The sequence below is a fragment of the Microcebus murinus genome, chromosome 13 (assembly GCF_040939455.1).
Source record: "Microcebus murinus isolate Inina chromosome 13, M.murinus_Inina_mat1.0, whole genome shotgun sequence".
NCBI classification, from domain to species: Eukaryota; Metazoa; Chordata; class Mammalia; order Primates; family Cheirogaleidae; genus Microcebus; species Microcebus murinus.
The window spans coordinates 44,830,667-44,852,157 of NC_134116.1; positions in this window are offsets into that span (position 1 = coordinate 44,830,667).

The window sequence follows — 21,491 nt, forward strand, 5'->3', positions numbered from 1 at the left end:
CAGTTTTTTACAAAAGTCTGGATAATAAAAATAATTTTGAATGTGAAACATTTCAACTGTATTTGAACAAGGCATATGCCTTATATGTCAGTTGTTGCTACTTCATCAGATGCTTTATATGACAGTTTAGCCAACCTACAATATCTTTGCCCAAGAAAGATTTCCCAGCTAGCACTGGTAAATATTTTGTTACAGTTTGCAAATGTGAAAATATATGTCTGGAACCAAATTCCAAGCAGTTCACACTGAGGATTTTAGTAATGAAACACCAAAGAAATGCTCATGTAGCGATGCAGTTTGAAAGTCTGTGTCTCCCCTCACTATCCAGCACTTAGAATCCAATTCATTTTTGTAAACAGAATTGGTATATTGTAAGAGGCACATTGCTCAATGGAGAGAGAACGTCTCAAGTAGTTCTTTCTTTACTCCTAAATAACTCCAAACAAGTCCTTAGCTTTGGGTCAATGATTGTAAAGTTAAAAAATATAGAACTCCAAGCTTAAAAAAAAAAATAAACATGATCAATTTGAATTTGCTGTCAGTTCAAATCTATTATATTTAATATTTAAAATCATCCTCAAAAACTATTTTAGAAAATTAAGGCTAAAATTGACTAATTTATTTTACCCTAGAATTTATTCATTCTAAAATGTGTAAAACTATTTTAAAAAACTGTTAGGAATCAGCTAAATGTAGTGAAATAAGATGTATTAATAGTTTTCATTAGCCATTTTTATATTCTGAATGCAATATGTATTTTGGGAAATAATTCACACCATGTAAACCTATGTCCCCAAGTTATATTGTATATTCTCATTGTTTGTATAGGCACAATTTCTAAGTAAACAAATAATAATAGAAATACACAAACTTTATCAATTAATTATAACTTTTTAAAAACTTACTTAAGTTAAGAAAAAATGCAAAAAATATAGAAAAATATGTCTGTGACTTAAATGTAGTAGAAAGCATACTAGACCTCCATTTAAGATTTGAGTTTCAATCAGGCAAATAAATAAAACTTTTAAGATATTAGTATACTCATCTGTAAAATGTTGAACATAGTATCTATGCTACATAACTCACAGAGTTATTGAGTGTTCAAAAGTGATTATAAAATAAATTTTTTGTTAATAATAAGAAGGCATATAATTAAGTGATTAATAAATGAACAGAGAAGCGGAAAAGATTAGTTTGCTCGAAGACTATAGCTTTACAGGTTAACAAACCAATTGGAATGGTACATTACTTCCTAAAGGAGGCATGTGCTTAAGGTGCAAGATACCATTCTCAACAGCCACTGGTGGTTAGGTGTGAGCAAGTGATCTACTCTTAGAGACTTTTTTTTCCCCCAAAATATTAAGAGAGTTTTGTAATAAAAGTTTTGTTACATGGATACATTGTACAATGCTGAAATCAGGGTTTTAGTTTGCCTATTCCCAAAATAGTGTTCATTGTACTTCACAGGTAAGTTTTATCCCTCATCTCCCCTTCCAACCTCCTCCCCTTTTGATTTCCAATGTTCTTTACATCTTTTTGTGCTCACGTGTATACCCATCATTTAACTCCCAATTATTAGAGAATAAATGTGGTGTTAGTTTTTCCATTCCTGAGATAGATACTTCACTTAGGATAATGAACTCCAGTCCATTCAAGTTGCTGCAGAAGACATTATTTCGTTCCTTTTTATGGTTGAGTAGTACTTTATGATTTTATATATATATATATATGTATATATATATATATATAAAATTATACACACACACAAATATGTGAAGCAGGTTAGGTAGGTGTTCACCCATCTCCTCCTCCCCCATCCCCCCTACTTGATTTCCACTTACTTTTTCTTCCCTCTGTGCATATGTGTTAGTTATGCACATTGGTTAGTTCCAATTTAAAAGTGAGTACATGTGGAGTTTGTTTTTCCATTTTTTTTTAGATATTTAATTTAGGAGGATGGTCTCCAGTTCTAGACAAAGTTTTGCAAGAAGCCTTAATTCATCCTTCTTCATGGCTGTGTAGTACTCTATTTTATCAATCCACTCATGACTTGATGGACACTTGGGTTGATTCCACATCTTTGCAATTGAGAATTGCACTGCAATAAACATTCAAGTACATGTGTCTTTTTGATAAAATAATGTCTTTTCTTTGGGTAAATACCCAGTAGTGGGATTGCTGTGTCAAATGATAGGGTCTAGTTTAAGTTCTTTGAGGAATCTCCCTACTGTTTTGTGTAGAGGTTATTCTAATTTGCAGTCCCATCAACAGTGTGTAATTGTTCCTTTTTCTCTGCATCCAGCATCTATAGTTTTTGGACTTTTTAATAAAAGTCATTCTAACTGGGGTAAGGTGGTACGTCATTAAGGTTTTAGTTTGCATTTCCCTGATGATTAGTATTGTTGGGCATTTTGTTTGTTGGTCATTTTTCTATCTTCTTTTGAAAATCTTTGCCCACTTTTTAATGGGGTTGTTTATTTTTTTCTTGCAGATTTGTTTGTTTCTTTTTAGATTCTGGATATTAGCCCTTTGTCAGATGTATAGTTTATTATTATTTTCTCCCATTCTGTAGTTTGTCTATTTATTCTGTTGATTATTTCCTTAGTTGTGCAAAAGTTTCTAAATTTAATTAAATCCCATCTTTTGTTGTTGTTGTTGTTATATTTGCCTTTGGGGGTTTAGATATAAATTCTTTGCCTAGAGTGATGTCTAGAAGACTTTTCCCTATTTTTCTTCCGGAGTTTTTATTGCTTAATGCCTTGCATTTAACTCTTTAATCCATCTTGAATTAATTTTTGTAGGTGGTAAAATATAGGGTTCCTCTTTCATTCTTTTGCTTGTGGCTATCCAGTTTTTCCGGCACCGTTTACTGAATAGGGCTTCTTTTCTCCACTGTATGTTGTTTTCTGCTTTGTCAAAGATCAGTTGGTCATAGCTGCATGGTTTTATATCTGGGTTCTCTATTCCATTCCTTTGTTCTTTGTCTCTACTTTTATATTAGTATCATGCCTTTTTGATTGCTATAGTCTTGTAGTATAATTTGAAGTCAGGTAATGTGATGCCTCCAGATTTGTTCTTTTTGCTTAAGATTATATTGGCTAGTTTGACTCTTTTTTGGTTCTACACGAATATTAGAATTATTTTTCTATATCTTTGAAATATGATGTTGATATTTTGACATGAACTACATTGACTTTGTAAATTACTTTGGGCAGTATGGGCATTTTAATAATATTCTATGAAAAATATTATTCCTTCTATGCCTAGTTTGTTGAGGGTTTTTATTAGGAAAGGGTGCCAGATTTTGTCAAATGCTTTTTCTGCATCTATTGAGATCCTATGGTCTTTGTTTTTGCTTCTGTGTATATGGTGAGTCATGCTTATTAATTTGCATATGTTGAACCATCCTTGCATCCCTGGCATGTAATCCAAAAATATGGTCAATTATCTTTTTGATGTGCTGTTGAATTTAGTTTGGTAGTAGTTTGTTAAAGATTTTCACATTAATGTTTATAAAAGATATTGGTCTATAGCATTCTTTTTGTGTTGTGTCTCATCCTGGCTTTAGTATCAAGGTAAACTGGCTTTGTAGAATGAGTTAGGAAGCACTCCCTCCTGATCTATATAATAGAATAATTTATGTAGGATAGATACCAGTTCTTTTTTATAGGTTTGCTAGAATTTGACTATGAGTCTGTCTAGTCTGTAGCCTTTATTTGTCAGGAAACTTTTTATTACTGCTTCAATCTTGCCATTTGTTATTAATCTGTTCTGGATTTCTATTAATTCCTTATCAAGTCTTAAGAGATTGTGAGTTTCCAGGAATTTACCCATTTCCAAGGTTGTGTGCATAGAGGTTTTCATAGTATTCATGGATGATATTTTATATTTCTGTGATATCAATTGTAATGTCTGATTGAGCTTATTTGGGTCCTTTCTCTTCTATTTATGGTTGATATGACTAATGGTCTATAGATTTTGTTTCCAAGGCAAGGAACCAACATTTTCTTTTGTTGATCCTTTGTTTTGTTGTCATTGTTATTTTGGTTTTTTGTTTGTTTGTTTCTTTGTTTGTTTTTGTGGGGTGTTTTGTTTGTTTGTTTATTTTTAATTTATTTCTGCTCTGAGCTTTGTTATTTCTTTTCTTCTGGCTTTGGGTTTGTTTTGTTCTTTTTCTAGTTCCTTGAGATGTGACATTTGCTTGTTAATTTGTGATATTTCTGTCTTTTTGATGTAAGAATTTAAGGCTATGAACTTTCCCCTTACACTGCTTTAGCTGAATACCATAGATTTTGAAAGTTTGTGTCCCTTTGTCTGTCAGTTTGAGGAATCTTTTGATTTCTGTCTTAATTTCATCATTAACTCCAGGATCATTTAGTAGTAGGTTGTTTAATTTCCATGAATTTGTGTGGATTTAAGAGTTTCTTTTGTAATTGATTTCTAGTTTTATTCTACTGTGGCCTGAGAAGATACATGGTATGATTTCAATTTTTCTGAATTTCCTGAGATTTGTTTTGTGGCCTCAGATATGAGTCTTCTTGGAAAATGAAACCTGTACTGATGAGTAGAATGTAGATATTGTAGTTTTGGGGTAAATATTTTGTAAATGTCGATTATGTCCATTTTTTTCTAGAATCTCATGTAAATGCAGTGTTTCTTTTATGATTTTCTGCTCCAATGATCTGTCCAGTTCTATCAATGGGGTTGAAGGCCCAGCAACCATGATCCTAATGCTTATTCCTTTGCTGAGATCTAGTATGTTTGTATTATGAATCTGGGAGCTCCTGTGCTAGGTGCATATATATCTAGAATTATTATGTCTTCTTATTGTGTTGTTCCCTTTAATATTATATGATGAATACGATGACCATCTTTGTCTTTTTTTTACCATTGTTGAATTAAACTCTATTTTACTTTTTATGAGAATGGCTCATCTTTGGTTTCCATTTGTGTAAGATATTTTTATCTGTCTTTTTACCTTGTGTTGATGTGAGCCCTCTGAGGTAAATGACTTTCTCAGAGATAACATATACTTGGGTTATGTGTTTTCATCCATTCAGCTAGTCTATGTCTTTGGAGTAGTAAGACCATTCATGTTCAGTGTTGGTATCACTATGTGGGATACAGTTCTGTTCATCATGTTGAATGATACCTTGTTGGTTTGTTTTCCCTCTTATGCTACTGATTTATAAGAGCCATGGGCTTAAATTTCGGGATGTTTTTACACTGGTGGGTATCTATTGTGCTGTTTCATATATAGTGTACTTTTGAGCATTTCCTATAGGGAAGGGCTAGTAATGACAAATTCCCCTAGTGTTTGTTTGTCTCAGAACATTTTTATTTCTTCATAATTTATTAAACTTAGTTTTGCAGGAAACAAAATTCTTGGGTGGCAATTATTCTGTTTAAGAAGATTAAAAATGGGTCCCTAATCCCTTCTGGCTTGTAAGATCTCTGCTTAGAAGTCTGTTGCTATCCTGATGGGTTTTTCTTTGTAGGTTAGTTGTTGCTTTCATCTTGTGGCCTATAGAATTTTCTCTTTGACTTTGACTTTGGTCAAGTTGATGATGACTATTTGTAATGGAGATATCCTATTTGCTATGATTCTTCTCAATGTTCAATGATCATCTTATATCTACATATCATAATCTCTGGTAATACTAAATAAGTTTTCCTCAATAGTTCCCTCAAATAGGTTTTCCATGCTCTTTGCTTTCTCTTCTTCTCTTGCCTAAGACTTTGAATCTAGAACAAGTGGTTTCAAGGAAAAGGGAGAAATTGAAATTTGTTCCCCAGCTTCAGTGTCTGGAGGTTGTGGTGACCACTGACTAGTGCAAGAGAAGAGGCAGGGCTGGGAGGTGTCCCAAAGACATTGAAAAACTGTGTCAGCCCTAGGGTGTGACTCTCACTTTGACTCTCACAGCCCAGCTTCCACTGGCTTCTGCCCATCATCTGAGTCAGGTTCTCTGATTGTCCTGTGGTTTCTGAGAACTGTCTAACATCCTCCAAAATGTATCTATTTTTGCCTAAGAGAATAAGAGTTAGTTTTTGCTGATGGCAGTCAAAAACCTGATTGTGTTATAGAAATGAATTCACAAGGAATTTGTTTAGTATGTAATATGGCTACAGTAATATAATTGATACTCTCTTTTTAGGATTAAACACATTGCTGTTGATTTTATGACTTTCCCTTTGTTCCCAGAAAATCCTTCTTCCTTTTTATCACTCTGATCTTTTGGATATGTTAATAAATTAATACTACCTTGTGGTGGTCTGAGATGTCTTCTGTGATGCTTTACCTGAAATAGTCTTACTCATAGAAACTTCATCATGTCTTTTATAGCTCAGATCTCTGTCAGAAACTAAATTATATCATGATTATCGCTGTCATAAAAAGAGACAGTTACAAGTGATATGTACCCAAATAAGAGAGCTGATACACTTAATAATGTATACTTTAGTATCTACAGTTGTTCTGTATTTCCCTGAAATGCAATGTCTCATACCCTTCATTTTGTGTAAAGGAATTGATGGTGTATTTCTCAGGACTGATTTATTTGGCTTAGTTTATATGAATTGATTCATTTTGGAACATTTGACAGAATAGTTGGTATCAAAATAATGCTATATAAAGAACACACAAACACATTATTGAATGAAGAATGAACTAAAAGATCATAAGTTCTCAAAGATGATGCTCACAGCAAGAGAATTAAATTGCATAAAAATCAAGTCGCTACTCTGAAATACACAGTGCAATAAAAACTGGTGAGAAAAATGTAAGATGAACTCAATTTCTCAGCCACTGCCATGAGTCTAGATGCACATCCTGCTGTTATGTGAACAAATACCATGCCTGGAGGGAACTGAATAAATTCTGGCACCTATTGGTAGATGGAACAAAAAAAACCTAAGCTCATTCTCCTATCATGAGGCTCACATGCCATATGCTACAAACTAATACATTAAATTGGCATAATGAGAAAGATAACGCATTTTACTACTGCTTGCTTACATTGCAAAATCTGTAACACCATTACATAAATTGCCTGTAATTCATTCAATTTCTTTGTTCTTGCAAATCTTAAACATTTAGAAAGAAACAAGTCATGTATAAAATATCCCAATGGCTCTGCTTGTTAACAAGAATAAGGTATATTGAACTTTGACTTAAATACTATTTTCTCCAGATTCCCTTGATACGTTCAAGTTATATGCAATATATCTACCTTTAAGTACTATATTATCTTCTATGAATCTTTTTTATGGAAATAGGATAGCTCATCAAATGTATGCACGCATGATATGAAGAAGTTTATTTTCATTAGGTGGATTATCCATATGAATATGTTTTAATTGTATAACTTTAACTTCTTTGTAACTGCTATTATTCTTGTTCCCCATATAATAGATATGCAAAATGTTTGGCATAGTTTACAGTTTCAGTCAAGAGGTCAATGAATCCTTGATGATTGATTGACATTTGATACATAGAATATTTAGAAACTGAAAAGTTTGCAGAACCAAATATCTTTATATCTGACAAATAAAAATGAAGATAAGTGGGAGTAAGAGTGGGGAAAGAACAATTGTCTCAAATGAAAGGGCATCAAATTTAGTAATTCTTTCCAATTATTCCTAGCAAAACCTCCAAGGACATCTCTGAACAGAAAAATAGGCAGGTTAGGGTGAGGTCACTAGGAGTGAAAAAAAAAATGATGTGCATATGATTATTATATCTCCAGACCTGTCATAAAATCAGTCCATCAACAATGTATTCTTCATTTGGCCATGCACTGTGAAATATTCAAATAAAAATAGGATATAGCCTTTCTTCTCAGGGAGCTTAAAATTCAAGTCAGATGGCAACACATACAGGGTTAAAGTTAAAAAAATAAAAACTGAACAGAAAATGAAAATGTAACTTAAATATGATGGGACAAATTACTGTGAGACTTCTGAAAAGCTGGAAAGGCTTCCTGCAGAATATTGGAGTTGATCTAGTCCGTAAAGGATATTGATGATATAGATAGATGAGAAAAAGATGTTAGAGAATACCATGGAAAGACAAGTCAGAATAAGCAAAGCCATTACACTAGCAATGAGCATGCCTTGTCTTTAGCGGAAAGGAGGAATACTGCCTGACGAAATGTCACAGAATAATTTGATAAATGTTCGGGTAGGAAGGAGTAGATACCTCATGGAAAATATTGAAAAAGTGCAGATGTTTGGACTTGATCTGCTAGATAATAAGGAAATACTGAAGAAAATACAATTTCATGCAAAGCTAATACATATTAATGCAATTCCCAGCTGCTGCCTGACCATTGTGCAGGATGTTATCTAGCTAAAATAATTTCCCCTGCTTTATAGTTTAAAAGGAAGGGGAAGTATCTAGGAGTTATATTATCTAGGGTTACCTAGATATTATTAATATTATATTTATGCCAGGTATTTCAGGTGTATCATTTAGTATCAGTTTGTTGATTCTTCATTATGAAAATATTTTATGCTTTTGCTTAGAAGTTTTTTCTTAGACATCAAAAAAGAGAAAAATGAAATTTGGAACTCTGCTTAAGATGACTTTATAATTGATGCTTTGAAACTTGCATTTCTCTTACACCCTGCCTCCTCCATCAAAATGTGTAACAATAGTAGATAAAATATATAAGGATGTATTTTAAAAATCCAACAAAATAAGCATTTTCAGGTTTTAGAAATAGACTGTATATGTAAAGCACTAAACAGGGGATAAAGCCATGTGCTTCCTGGGTTTCAGATCTCAATGTGGCTAGAGAAGTCATAAGTTCACTTTGTCTAAGTAAAAAAAGGTAGGAACTGCATTATATAAGATGAGCCACCAGAGATAGCCTCACCTCTTAAAAATAGGAGTAACGATGATTTTTACTGATGACAAAAGCTTATGTAAGGTAGCATAAAATAAAGCCCAAAGTTATGGCTTATTTGAAATTAGCAATATGGAGAGTAGAAGGACAAAAGCTCAGTTTAACCCTGGGATATAAAACAATCCACCTCTGGTTTGAGATCTGTATTTACAATATCCCCAAAGTCTTAGTCCATTCAGGCTGCCATAACAAAATAACATAACCCAGTTAGTTTATAAGTAACATAAACTTATTTCTCAGTGTTCTGGGGGCTGAAAAATCCAAGATCAAGGCAAATTTAATGTCTGGTGAGGGCCTGCATTCTGGCTTATAGATAGCTTTTTTCTCACCATAATCTTGCATGGCAAAAGGAATGAATAAGCTTCTGGGGTCTTCTTTATAAGGGTATTAATTCCATTTATGAGGGTTCTACCCTTCTGACCTAAATGTTTCCAAAAGGCTCATCTCTTAATACCATCACCTTGAGGGTTGGGACTTTAAAGTATGGATTTGAGGGGGACATGAACATTCAGATCATAGTACTCAGTATCACTGCAGGAGAGGAGCTCCAAGATGACACTGTGAGAATTGCTCCTGGATTGGGGGCCTTATGGGTTAAGTGAAGACATTTAAAACCAGTATGCAAAATGGAATATGAGAAGGAGACGAAGATAAAATGAATCATTGCTCTTGTTACTGCCATATATCACTCAAGATGACCTGAAAAGTTGAAATCTCAGTAAGCACAAAGAATACCCAAATTACTCTGATTTGATTAATTCACCTTGTTTGCTTGTATCAAAACATCACATTTATTCTATAAATATATACAACTATTATATACCCATAATAATTAAAAATAAAAAATATTAAAAAGGATAGAAAATAAAAATTTATTCTAAATGAATTTATTCAGATGAAATAAAAGTAATATTATAATATGTAAAAGACTTAAATAATTATGTTTAATATCATTATAGAGATAAATGTGAGAATAGCACTCAAAAATTTATTTCTCTAAAAATTTACAGAAATTAGACAATATCAGATGGCTGTGAAAGAATCCATTAAAATATTTTTAAAATATAAATATTGATAACAAAACTCAAGATAAACTCTAGAATGTTTAAACTTCTGGTCCATAATGTTAATTGGACCTGATGCCACAGACAAGTACATTAGATGCTTTGGAAAGATATACGCATGCCAAGAGATGAGAGAGTTAAAGCCTTCAAAAACTCAGAAGCTGCCATATCAGTGAAGTTTTTATAATTTAAATAATCTTTGGCATGCTAGGACATGATGTAAAGTCAGTGGTTCTCAAACTTTGGTGTTCATTAGAATCATACTCAGATTAATATATTTTGGTTGAAGCTCAAGAATTTGTATTTCTAACAAATTCCCAAATAATGGGAAGCCATGCATCTGCAGCTAAAAGCAAGACGCTATTTGAGAAACAACTTCTTGTAATCTATTGCACACTAGCTAAGGCTGAGCACCTGACCACGTGACATCAAAGAGAGGATATTATTACACCTAAAGAATCTTAATGTCAGGTAGATACAACAATTCATCATGCAATACAATTAATATACTTGCAAGTGAGCCCTAGAAGATTCAGAGGACATAATAAGGTACATGAACAGGTAGACCAGACTATATCATGTTACCTACCTCTGTTTCACTACTGCCTCTCCTTCAACTTTATACCTATGACTTCTTAGAGGGCTCCCTAAGACTCATTGATGAAAGTGGATACTAATTCAATTCCGATGAATTAGTTGTTATTAGATGAATAAGTTGTTATTAGAGGAAAATGGAGTGCTTCCAGATTGCAATATTTTTTAGGGATGTTCCTGAGTATAGTGCCAGAAAGAAGTGCTCTCCAGTGGGAAGAGCTCCATGCAGTGCTCTTGTTTATTTACTTTGGGGAAATGGGGATTACATTAAGTACAGATATATATTGACTTTTAGACAGACATAAACAGCTTACCTGTTTGCTCCAGATATTAAAGAACAAAAAAAAAAATCAGAATCAAAGAATTTGGCAAAGAGTCAAGTGGATAAACCTATGAGGTTGACTGCAAAACACACACACTTTTGCTCTCATATTAACACTCACCAAAGAACAATGTTGGAGACTCTTAACAACAAGGTGAACAGGGGGATCTTTCTAGCAGAAGTCGACTAACCTTTCTTCTCCTCAACTCTTGTGTTTGCACAATGGGTCCAAGAAGACAGTGTACATGCGAACAGGGATGTAAACTATGTATGGGCTCAGTAATTTATGTTCCTTTTCACCACCTATAAACCTGTCAGTAGAAGAGAACAACTCTGAATCCTTTATCTTAGCACCATTCCTCAAAAAGACCCCTTGGTGTCAGGTTGAATATATTAGACCCTTTCCACCTTGGAAGGTGCAGCAATTCATTCCTCCTGGAATTGGCACTTACCTCAGATAGGAGGTTATCTTCCTTGCCTGCTGCAGTACTTCTGCTAGCATCACCATTTTAGGACAAAGAGAACTCTTGATTTATTGGCATAGGATTCTTTACTGCATTGCCTCATACCAACAGATTGCTTTTGTGGCAAAGAGGTATGACAATGGGCTCCTGATCATAGAACTCACATCTTTTACAATATGTTGCATTACAAATGCACAGCTTGCCTAATACAATCACTGCTAGAAACAGCTCAAATGTTTGAGCTTGAGATAAGTATTTGGTGAGTTTGACTTTATGTTCCAGTATTTGCATGGAACCAACAGTTTATATATGGAGATAGATTCTCAGCAGCTAGAATGCTCAGATCTGGGAACCATGTGGTTGAAATAGGACTGGCATCTCTAACCATTGCTCCCAGAGACCTACTTGGAAAACAAAGGAGCAAGAACAGTGAAGAATAAATTGAGAAGACTTACTCTACCAGATGTTAAAACAGTGTATTATTGTTAGAGACTGACAAAATAAAGTATTCATATGGCAAAATCTTAAATGACAAATTGGGATTTATAAAGCAATAAAGAATGAAGTCTTTATGTAGTGAAGATGGTTGGTTTCTTTATATGAAAAATATAAAATTAAATTCTTTCCTCACATCAAATAACAAAAAATTACTTCCAGGTAGATTATTATTTAAATGGGAAAAGCAAAATATTAAAACTGTAAAAGAAAATATAAGAATTTATAACCTCAAAATAAGGAAGGGCATCTTAAAGGAGACACAAAGAGCATAAAATGTGTAGGAACATATTTATAAATTTGGCCATAATTAATTTAAACTTGCCTATATAGATACATGATAAAGTGAAAAGACTAATTAAAATTTAAAAGAAGATATTGAGTATATGTAAAGGCCAAATAATGAATTATTTTTGTTAGGAACATCTCCAGTAATAATAAGCTCATAATCAAATGACAACCCAATGAGAAAATTAACAATAAAACAATTCACATAGGAGGATATTGAAATGAGCAGTGATCACAGAAAATCTGTTTAACATAGCTAGTAACCACAAGAAATGAAAATGAAAACACAATAAGATGCCATTCTCACCATTGAATGGGCAAGAACTTTAAAATATTTGACAATGCCAATAACTGGGAAAGATGTAGAAAAATAAAATTTGGAATTGTTTCTTGCTCCTGTTGAAAAAGTAAAATAACGTTAACATTTCGGAGAGTAATTTGGCATTATCTATAAAAGCTTTAGAGGCACTGCACTGTATCATTTAGAATGATGTTGAGGTATAAGTAATTGTAAACCAAATTATAGTGGTTACTCAAGAAAGGGTTTTATCTCAGACATTAAAATAAGAATTATCTGGGCAGGCATCCCAGGGCTGGAGCAGTGGCTAAAAATGGCCTCAAGGGATCAGACCTACTTTGTCACTCTGGTTTCCTTAATGTGTGGCTGTGACACTTCCAGGATCATGACAATTCCAGACAAGAAAAAGGTTAGGTAGGATTGTATCAGCAACAGCAGTTTATGCCAGAACAATCTCATAGCTTAGCCACATCTAGCTAAAAAAGAGATTGGGAATCAGAGTTGTATGCTTTTCAAACCCTAAACTTGAGATAGCCACCAAAATGTAAAGGGCTTTGAGGAGTGTTGAATGAGCTAGCCTACTATACCCACTTCATAGGCATACTTAACTACCATGTGAAAATATATGTATTCCTATATATGTCCTAATGACTTGCTACTCATGTTGTGTTCTGTGTTCACTGGACAAGCAGCAGGCATCACTAAGGAACTTTTCAGAAATACGTAGTCTCAGGATGTAACCCAGATCTACTGAATCAGTATCTGCAGTTTAACAGGAGTTTCAGGTGGATCTACCTGCAAATTAAGTTTAAGAAGCACCATTCTAGAGAATCCTTTTCACATGTAACAGTGTATGTGGTATTTTACAGGAGAAAATGGAAATAATCTAAATGTCCATTAATAAAAGAATACACGAATATTTATTTATTCAATAGAATAAGTTACAGGGCAGTTAAAATAAATAACTAGATTGACTAATATTAATCTGGACAAATACCAAAAATACAACATTGATTTAAAAAGACATAATGCAAGTTTAAGTCAACAGTATGATATAGCTTGTACACATTTAAAAATGTACAAAACAATATTTCATAGGGATACATACATACTTGTGAAAATATTAAAGAAATCATCAATGGAAGATTATCACTGATTTGATACTGGTTAACTCAGGGTAAAGAGGAAAGAAAATATGATTGAAAAACCAGTACAAAGTGGTTTCAGCTATATCTGTAATAAGCTATGTCTTTAAAAATCTGAAGCAAATATGATAAAATGTTAAAATGCATGCATGTGTGTGTACATTTATACCTGCAAAGTTATTCTCTAAATATTTTATATGTTTAAAGTATTCCATATAATATTTTAAAAGATAAAATGAATACAGCTAATTTGTTGAAAGGATAGTGATGATGTTACTCTTTTCTCACTAGCAATTTGTTCCTAAATGATTTAGCAATAGCTGGGTAAAATGAATACATTATTTATGAAGATTAAGTAAGTCAGTGTTACAGCAACATTTGTAACTGATTTTTATGATAGTGAGTCCAGGATATTTCAATGAATTTGCAACTTTCTCCTGGTAATAACAGTTAGGAAAGTCAAGAATATATCCAAATATATGCACATATATTTATTACAAGCATGCTTCAAAACTGCTAAAGATAAATGGAAAAGTGTGTTGAAATTGAAAATTATGTCTGTTTTTGAAAGGAAGCTGAACATCCTTGGAAACTATATACTATTCTCCCACATTCTCTTGTATACCTCTCAATTTGCTTTGACTTTGTCAGTGATGTTTATTATGTTTGTTTCTTATTATATCTATTTGGGAAATTTGCATCCTAGCTCTTGTCATGATGTTTGCTTCATTTTTAGTACACAACTTTCTCTAATTTTAGTGCTTAACATTAACACTAGAAATTACATGTTATTTACTCTGTAGAATATGATTTCTTAGCATACAATACTCCTAGATAGAAATAAGCTTTATTAATAAAAGTATTGTTCATTTAGTTTCTTTGCTGTGTGTACTGCCATGTTTATTAGCCAAAAGATAAGAAAACTATTAGGGAGAAAATTTAAGTGACAAACCATGAGGCCACATAATAAAGAATGGAAGGATCAGAGTTGAAACAATCCCCTACTCTTTTCCACACTTAGAATCTTTCACTGTCTCCAAAATATCCTGAAATTAAAACCCAGAGACTGGTATATAAAAGTTTTCTCTGTTATTGGTTTTCAAGTATTACTTCTGGTCTTCTTCTATATCGATGTCAATATAGTCTATTATTATAAGAAGCTGATCCGTGGCTACTTGGCCATCTTCACTGGTACACACAAGTGCTTGAAGCTGGAGCACCCAGAGGGTAATTATATATCTACAGCGGGCAAACATTTCAATTGGCAAACCAAGAAGGAAAAAACGAAATTGTCATTAGTTGCACAAAATATAGTTCTATTTCTAAATGCAAAGGACTGCTTAAAAACCAATAAAACTAATGAGTATTCAGTGAAATAGCCAGATACAAAGAAACATACCAAAATAATAAATTTTCCAAATGCCAGCAATAAAAATTTAGGAACATGTACACACAATTTAGAAAAAAAAGCCACTAAATATTTAGGAATACATTTCACAAATTAGAGAAAGATATAATTGCACACTAACAAAACAGTAAAAAAGTATTTATAAGAAATGATACTGTATTCCTGAATAGGAAGAATAAATAATACAAATATGCCAATCATGCTAAAATTAGCATGCAGTTTCAATGTAATATCCTTTAAAATTGTCATACGAAGTTAATATACAAGTATTAACATGAAAATATGCTCAACATATCATTAGCTAGACAAAGGAAAGTTGTAGAATATCTGATCCTTTATTAATATTCATTATCTACAGTTGTAAATATATAGAACACACAGAAAATACGTGTACTTTTTTCCCCCTTTCTCTGTGTGTATATTTACAAAGAAATGTAATAATCCACACTAGATTCTTAAGATTGGTCATTGCTGGGAAACAAGTGGGAGAGACAGGAGAGATTTTTAAATGTCACGTACTTCTGTGTTACTTAAAAATTCTATGACATATTGTTTTTGAAAAAGGACAACTAATAAATCAATAAAGAAACAAAGTAAAGATATATCATATTAGGGGACATAAAGGAACCATTTTGGGAAAACTCTGTTTTTTTATTAAATTTTTTCAAGAGGAATGCTCACTTATATGAGGAGTCTCATAGAAACAGAGAGTTAATGTGGGTTACCAGTGGTGGAAGGGGCTAGGGGATTGGGGAGATGTTGGTCAAAGCAAATAAAATGTCAGTTAGACAGGAGAAATAAGTTCCAGAGATCTACTGTATATCATGGTGATAATAGTTAATAACAATATATGTATTCTTCAAAAATTGCTAAGATGCTAGATTATAAGCAATCTCACCAAAAAAAGATGAGTATGTGAGGTAATGCATATGTTTAATTAGATTGTTTTAGCCATTTCACAGTGTATACATATATCAAAACATCATGCCACTCACTATAAATATATACAACTTTACTTGTCAGTCAAAAAAAAAAAAAAAGCAGTAAGGTATGCTGAATAGCGGTCCTAATGATATCAAAGTACAAATCCCTAAAACTTGTGAATGTGTTACCTTCCATGGTAAACAAGACATTATAAATGTGATTAATTTAAGGATTTTGAGATGGGGAGAGTATCCTTGATTATACTGATGGGCCCAATGGATTCACAAGTAGAAGAATGAGGCAAAGGGGGATTTGATTACAGAGAGGAAAAAGAGAGGTGAAGATAGGAGCAGACATGGAGTGATGTGACGATGAGTGGAGACTGTCTGCAGCCTCTAAAAACAGGAAGATTCAAGGAACAGATTGTCTCTTGGAGCCTTCAGAATGAACCAGCTCTGCCAACACCTTGATTTTAGCCCTGTTGGACTGCTTATGATTGTTTTTCTTGCTGATTTGCTTGAGTTATTTGTAGATTCTGGTTATTAGACATTTACCAGATGTATGTGAACATGTGAATATTTTCTCTCGTTTTGTATGTTGTCTATTTGCTCAGTTGATTGTTTCCTTGGCTGTGCAGAGCTTTTCAATTTAATCAAGTCTCATTTATTTATTTTTGTTGTTGCTGTGATTGTCCTTAGGGTCTTCTAAAAGTAGATCCACCATTTGATCCAGCAATCCTACTACTCTATATTTACCCAAAGAAAAAAAAGTCATTTTATCAAAAAGACACCTGGAATGAATGTTTATTACAAAAAAATTCATAATTGTAAAGTTATGGAAGCAACCCAAGTTCCCATCAATTCATGAGTGGATTAATAAAACATGGTAAATGTACACCATGGAGTACTACTCAGCCATTTAAAAAGTGAATTAATACCTTTTGCGACAATTTGGATGAACTGGGGTCCATCCTTCTAAGTGAAGTATCTCAAGAATGGAAAACAAACACCACATATACTCACTATTAAATTGGAACTAACTGATCAGTGCTCATGTGCACAGATGGAAGTAAAATTCAATTGAAATCATGCAGGTGAGAGGGGGATAGATGACATCATTCCTAATGGGTACCATGTACACTATCTGGGTGATGGACACACTTACAAACTTGACTCAAGTAGTACAAAAGCAATCTATGTAACCAAAACGTTTGTAGCCCTGTAATATTCTGAAATGTAAAGAGAAAGAAAAAAAAATAGAGAGACTGCTTTTGAATTTCTGGCCTCTATTACTCTAAGAGATAAATTTGTGTTGTTTTAGGACACTAAGTATATGATCATTTCCTACAAGAGCAATACAAAAATAAATGCGGGCAGAAAAAGTACACTGAGATAAATCTGATACATATCAGTGTAGCTAGGTAATCTGTGTGACAGAAAATCTATAGGTTGCTGAGATTGAGTAAGGTCAGCATTGCAAAGCAAGACGGAAAAGGGAATGAGAATCACCATCATACGGGTAAAGTCAAAATTTAAATCACAAGCAGGAAATTTAAATAAAAACCTGGAATAACACTGAGTCAAAAGTGAAAGGCCAAGATGATTGTTGGATCAATCCAGGCAGTTGATTAACAAAGAGGCATGTAGTACGTATTATGTACAAGGCTTGGGATGGAAGTGTAATGAGAAATAAACTGTGCCTTCCCAGAATTTGCAATCAGGAAAGACAAACAAACCACCGAATAAATTTAGATAGATGTATGGAATGATTGCTTGTTTTGTAGAATGATTACTTTGGCGTTATTGATGGGGGTGGGGAAAAAAAGATAAGAAAAGTGGAAGCCTGTGCCCCAAGTAAAAGTCACAGGTAAACCTACAGAAGCAAAAAGAGATTAAGTCAGAACAGCCATAGAAGTTATAGGCCAAAGGAATGAACTGTGCCCATCAGATCTCTGAAATCTAAAAGCCTCTCAAGGGGTGAACAAGGGCTTTGCCCTAGGGAAGGAGGTCTGGAGTTGCAGATGTCCCAGAAAAGATAACATTTTTATTCCACTAAATTGAATAATACTTAATACGAAAAAAATACAGAAAATTGTATTGAACTCATCAATGTCAGACTAATATTCATAGCCAAACTAATGCCAGCTTGCTTCCGATTAATCCTATAACAGTGCCGTGGATCTATTTCTAACCTGCATAATGGAAAGATGAAGAAAAATGTGCACATGCACACACTCATTTGCATATTTGCTTTGTACAAGATTAGGAATTCCATTAAGGTTTTGGAAAGATAATCTATTATTCAATGTCTACATTTGTTTTCATCTGTAGGATTGTTTTTAAAATATAAACTTTTCTAGGTAAGAGTGGTGTGTGTGTGGTCTTGTTAATCTGCTCCAAAGCCATTTCGGTGTCATGCACACATTATACACTAATTGGATTCCTGATGCATCTTTAAAAACTAATTTCAAAACACTAAGTAATCAGAGGCTTTGTCTTCAATACAAGACATTGCATCAGCAAAAAGTGTTTATTACTCAGCCACCTGTGTTCTGCACAAAGCAATTTAAGCAGACACAGTCCCTGCCCTGAGGAACTGTCTAAAGGCAGTGCCATTGTAACATTCAAAAACAGTCAGACAAGTGCACTAATGACAAACACAAGCTACTAACATTATTAAAAAAATAAAATAATACACTTCACAATATTTCTTGAGTCAGAAGATGAACTAGTATTTTATTTTGGAAAAAAAAGACACGAGAACTTGCTGAATATTCAGTAAACATTTGTCAAATTAAATAATGCATACAACAATCACATTCATAGTCTAGAGATTGAAAAATTAAAGTACAAATATGGCTTCTTGATTGGAGTGGATTATACATAGCATACTATGTAAAAAAGTGGATTTTAGATAGTTTACTTAACTAAGGTCAGGTTCATATGTGCCTTTCTGCAAATTCTATTAGATTGTAACCCACTTGAAGATGGGAACCAAGGGATACTACACTGTGTATCAGTTTTCACTGTAGTGTCTGGCATAAAATATAGACCTTATAGAATTGTTGAGGATGAATAATAATGAACAGCATAAAATAATAATGGTCCCAGTTTTCTACAGATAGAGTAGTTTCTGTCTATGTTTTTACTTTACTTGGCTGCTATTTAATAATTGTGGAGGATTATGAATATAGGCATTCCCTTCAGTAGAAAGAATATATTTTAACACCTTGGCTCCTCCTATAACATTTTCCAATAATACAGATTTCTCTGTTTGCTTTTCACCTTCAACTATCAAAATTCTCTCAATTGCAAAAGGAGGGATTAAATTAATTTCCAGTTTAAAGCAGTTGACTCCATTTTGCAAGCCCATTAAGATATTACAACCCAGGATGTACCATACAACTCTGGGGGCAATAGACAGACAGACATAGACACATGAATGTAACTGTGAACGAGAGGCCCTGAGCTGTGCATCGTGGTGTGCCTGAGTGAGTCAGGGTAACATACATGAATCTCAGTGACTCTGACAATGACTCTTCTCATAAACTGATGTGCACAGACACTTCTCAGTTAAAGTAATTTCTTCACTGAACACTAGGTCTCCTTTCTATGATACAGTATTCTTTCAAAATATATTTTTTTTATTTTTCTTTTAGTAAAGAAGAAATATATTAACAAAAAAACTACAGCATTAGAATATTTTTGGTATCCTTATAAATCTGTTTTAGGGAAAAGCAATTACTTGTTCAACCCATGAAATAACTTTTTTCAATGACGTTTTGAGACTACAATTCATTGAATTAAATTCAGTTGCTCAAATCAACTTAAATTTATTGATAATCCATAATCAAGTGTGTGCTATGATAGAAGGTTTATAAAAATATTCTAAGCCCTTTCTGTCTTTAAAGAGTTTTCTGGAAAAATAAGAATTACAAAATGCATAGAGTGAGGATAGATCTTTCAGTATCAAGACATGGGGAGAGGACAGGCTTGATAGTGTGTGCCTGAAGCCCCAGCTAGTGGGAAGCTGATGCAGGAGGATCACTTAAGCCCAGGAGTTTGAGGTTGCTGTGAGCTAGGCTGATGCCACAGCACTCTAGCCCAGGCAACAGAGCAAGACTCTGTCTCAGAGAAAGAAAAAAAAAAAAAAAAAGACATGGGGAAGATTTCTATGAACCATGTAAGAGAGACTTTTGTATAATCACTTATTTACTTTAAATTTACATCTTGCATAATCATTTTCAAAGTGTATTTTAGAAAGATAAAGAGAGAGATTAGGAGAAGGGAGGGAAACAGACTCTATATGAAAAGGAAAAAATGTTTCGTTTCACACATAGGCTGACTAATGGCCTGTCATATTACACAGAATCTGTAAATATTACCATATCTGGAAAGGGATCTTTGTAGATGTTGTTGTTAAGGATCTTGAGATTGGGAGATTATACTAGATTATTAGAGTGGGCCCTAAGTGCAATCACATGCAGCCTTACAAGACGGAGGCAGAGGAAGAGAGAATAGATAGGAAAAAGAGACAGAAAACAGAGATTTGAAGATGTTGTGCTGTTGAACCGAAAATTGGAGGAAGACTTGCATCAAGGAATGCAGCCCTAGAATTTGGAAAAGACAAGGAAACATTTTTCTCCCCTGAAGTCTCCAGAGGTTGCAACTAGGTTTCAGCCCGATGAAACACACTTTTAGACTTCTGACCTCCAGAACTATAAAAGAATAAATGCATGTTGTTTGGAGTTACTAAGTTTGTGGTGATGTATTACAGCAGCCACAGCATACCTACCATGAAATACAGAACTGGAGTCTTTAAAAATTCTCCAAATGATTTACCTTTCTGTTTTCTTTAAAACAATGGAATAATTTATAGCAAACAGAAAAATACGGAATAATTTTAAATGCAAAAGCCTCCATGAAACCTTAGTGAATTAATCAAAGAATATTTAGTCATGTTTTTCTATTTACTTGATCTCTTCTATTTATTGGATCTTCCTTTAATTCTAGGCTTGTATTTTGGGTCGAGTACCAGGTGATATATAAATTTGAGACATCATTTGACAATTCATTTTTTTCTTACTATTTCTCTACTACTCTGTGAATTTTCCCATAATATAAATTATAGATACTTTCAATTTTAGTTTTGTGCTACCTGAATTCAAAATCCAACCCTATTGGTATTGTATTCTGTTGCTGCTGGAACAAATTTTTGCAAACTTGGTGGCTTAAACAATACACATTTGTTATCTTACAATTCTATAGTTCACAAATCAGACACGGGTCTTGCTGGAATAAAATCAAGCTGTCAATGCACCTCTGTTCCTTTCTGGATGTTCTAGGAAAAAGTTCTGTTTTAACTTTTTCACATTCCAGAGACTTCTCACATCCCTTGGCTAGCTCCTGGACCTTCAAAATCAGCAAAGGTAGGTCCAGTCTTTCTCATGCCCCTGTCTCTCTGGTTCTCCGACTGCAATTGTAAGGGTTCTCTGCTTTTAAAATCTCATGTGATTAGATTGGGTGCTTGTGGATATTCCAGGATTATTTCTCCTCTGAGAGTCTGGATCCTTAATCACATTGG